A 4,216-nucleotide genomic window follows, 5' to 3' on the forward strand; every position below is an offset into this window, starting at 1 on the left:
CAACCTTCTCTCTATTCCCTTGTTCATCTCGTCAAGCGGTTACCTATACGGTAACCGGCCTGGATCTGGCAGCAGCACCTGTGGATTTATATTGTGACTTAAACCTTTGTCATCAGGTGAGCATGGTATATTCTCATTCTCTTACCTGCTTAACCAACTGACCTACACTATGTGGCGCCGTGTTTTTTTGCTCTTATTCTCATGTGACCTATTGGGGCCTCTTTAACCAGTAGACGTAGCAGAACACCCGGGCCCCTCATATCCAACTGAAATAAAATCTAGAAATTATATAATAATTGTAGATAGATAGTAAGATAATAATCTGAGTCCTAACCAGTTCCATGAACTATAGCGCCCCCTATATGTGGGAGGGATCTGTAGCTCTGTTCATCCAGTTCCTCCTGGTTCATGAATACAATAATAGCCCAGCAATGGCACTTACACAGACCGAGCAGTAGATGATAAGGAATATATGCTATTTAGGGTCTATGGATTGTTAGGTGACACACTTTTTGAATATTTTTTTTTGTACATTGGGTCACTTTATTCTCAGATTTCATGTGGACGTCTACTTGACTCACGTATTATATCTAATGCTCCGTTTCTATGGATAAAGATTCTTGTCCTTCCAGAATAGAGACCGTCTACAGATTGTGAGTGGGAAAATTCTGAGAAAAGGAACAGTTCGATCTTCACAACCAGCTGCTCCAAGATGAAGGAAGTTTCCTTATAGAAACGTCTGGGGTGATGAGCGAGGAGATCCAAGATAATCCCACACAAAGCAAAGAATAATAAAATATCATCTCATGGAAATAGACATTGTATATAGTGATGTGCAGCATGCTGGTATAACCTGGGTATCTTCTGTATATAATTATATATGTACAGCTGGTATAAGTTATACATCTTCTTGTATATAGTGATATGGAGCATGCTGATATAACCTGGGCATCTTCTGTATATAATTATATATGTACAGCTGGTATAAGTTATACATCTTCTTGTATATAGTGATATGGAGCATGCTGGTATAACCTGGGTGTCTTCTGTATATAATTATATATGCACAGCTGGTATAAGTTATACATCTTCTTGTATATAGTGATGTGCAGCATGCTGGTATAACCTGGGTATCTTCTGTATATAATTATATATGTACAGCTGGTATAAGTTATACATCTTCTTGTATATAGTGATATGGAGCATGCTGGTATAACCTGGGTATCTTCTGTATATAATTATATATGTACAGCTGGTAGAAGTTATACATCTTCTTGTATATAGTGATATGGAGCATGCTGGTATAACCTGGGTATCTTCTGTATATAATTATATATGTGCAGCTGGTATAAGTTATACATCTTCTTGTATATAGTGATATGGAGCATGCTGGTATAACCTGGGTATCTTCTGTATATAATTATATATGTACAGCTGGTATAAGTTATACATCTTCTTGTATATAGTGATATGGAGAATGCTGGTATAACCTGGGTATCTTCTATATATAAATATATATGTACTGCTGGTATAAGTTATACATCTTCTTGTATGTAGTGATATGGAGCATGCTGGTATAATCTGGGTATCTTCTGTATATAATTATATATGTACAGCTGGTATAAGTTATACATCTTCTTGTATATAGTGATATGGAGCATGCTGGTATAACCTGGGTATCTTCTGTATATAATTATATATGTACAGCTGGTATAAGTTATACATCTTCTTGTATATAGTGATATGGAGCAGGCTGGTATAACCTGGGTATGTTCTGTATATAATTATATATGTACAGCTGGTATAAGTGATACATCTTCCTGTATATAGTGATATGGAGCATGCTGGTATAACCTGGGTATCTTCTGTATATAATTATATATGTACAGCTGGTATAAGTTATACATCTTCTTGTATATAGTGATATGGAGCATGCTGGTATAACCTGGGTATCTTCTGTATATAATTATATATGTACAGCTGGTATAAGTTATACATCTTCTTGTATATAGTGATATGGAGCATGCTGGTATAACCTGGGTATCTTCTGTATATAATTATATATGTACAGCTGGTTCAAGTTATACATCTTCCTGTATATAGTGATATGGAGCATGCTGGTATAACCTGGGTATCTTCTGTATATAATTATATATGTGCAGCTGGTATAAGTTATACATCTTCTTGTATATAGTGATATGGAGCATGCTGGTATAACCTGGGTATCTTCTGTATATAATTATATATGTACAGCTGGTATAAGTTATACATCTTCTTGTATATAGTGATATGGAGAATGCTGGTATAACCTGGGTATCTTCTATATATAAATATATATGTACTGCTGGTATAAGTTATACATCTTCTTGTATGTAGTGATATGGAGCATGCTGGTATAACCTGGGTATCTTCTGTATATAATTATATATGTACAGCTGGTATAAGTTATACATCTTCTTGTATATAGTGATATGGAGAATGCTGGTATAACCTGGGTATCTTCTATATATAAATATATATGTACTGCTGGTATAAGTTATACATCTTCTTGTATATAGTGATATGGAGCAGGCTGGTATAACCTGGGTATGTTCTGTGTATAATTATATATGTACAGCTGGTATAAGTTATACATCTTCCTGTATATAGTGATATGGAGCATGCTGGTATAACCTGGGTATCTTCTGTATATAATTATATATGTACAGCTGGTATAAGTTATACCTCTTCTTGTATATAGTGATATGGAGCATGCTGGTATAACCTGGGTATCTCCTGTATATAATTATATATGTACAGCTGGTATAAGTTATACATCTTCTTGTATATAGTGATATGGAGCATGCTGGTATAACCTGGGTATCTCCTGTATATAATTATATATGTACAGCTGGTATAAGTTATACATCTTCTTGTATATAGTGATATGGAGCATGCTGGTATAACCTGGGCATCTTCTGTATATAATTATATATGTACAGCTGGTATAAGTTATACATCTTCTTGTATATAGTGATATGGAGCATGCTGGTATAACCTGGGTATCTTCTGTATATAATTATATATGTACAGCTGGTATAAGTTATACATCTTCTTGTATATAGTGATATGGAGCATGCTGGTATAACCTGGGTATCTCCTGTATATAATTATATATGTACAGCCCGTATAAGTTATACATCTTCTTGTATATAGTGATATGGAGCATGCTGGTATAACCTGGGTATCTTCTGTATATAATTATACATGTACAGCTGGTATAAGTTATACATCTTCTTGTATATAGTGATATGGAGCATGCTGGTATAACCTGGGTATCTTCTGTATATAATTATATATGTGCAGCTGGTATAAGTTATACATCTTCTTGTATATAGTGATATGGAGCATGCTGGTATAACCTGGGTATCTTCTGTATATAATTATATATGTGCAGCTGGTATAAGTTATACATCTTCCTGTATATAGTGATATGGAGCATGCTGGTATAACCTGGGTATCTTCTGTATATAATTATATATGTACAGCTGGTATAAGTTATACACCTTCTTGTATATAGTGATATGGAGCATGCTGGTATAACCTGGGTATCTTCTGTATATAATTATATATGTACAGCTGGTATAAGTTATACATCTTCTTGTATACAGTGATATGGGGCATGCTGGTATAACCTGGATATCTTCTGTATATAATTATATATGTACAGCTGGTATAAGTTATACATCTTCTTGTATATAGTGATATGGAGCATGCTGGTATAACCTGGGTATCTTCTGTGTATAATTATATATGTACAGCTGGTATAAGTTATACATCTTCTTGTATATAGTGATATGGAGCATGCTGGTATAACCTGGGTATCTTCTGTATATAATTATATATATGTACAGCTGGTATAAGTTATACATCTTCTTGTATATAGTGATATCGAGCAGGCTGGTATAACCTGGGTATCTTCTGTATATAATTATATATGTACAGCTGGTATAAGTTATACATCTTCTTGTATATAGTGATATGGAGCATGCTGGTATAACCTGGGTATCTTCTGTATATAATTATATATGTACAGCTGGTATAAGTTATACATCTTCTTGTATATAGTGATATGGAGCATGCTGGTATAACCTGGGTATCTTCTGTGTATAATTATATATGTACAGCTGGTATAAGTTATACATCTTCCTGTATATAGTGATATGGAGAATGCTGG

Source organism: Rhinoderma darwinii, chromosome 12, assembly GCF_050947455.1.
Source record: "Rhinoderma darwinii isolate aRhiDar2 chromosome 12, aRhiDar2.hap1, whole genome shotgun sequence".
Taxonomy (NCBI): Eukaryota; Metazoa; Chordata; class Amphibia; order Anura; family Rhinodermatidae; genus Rhinoderma; species Rhinoderma darwinii.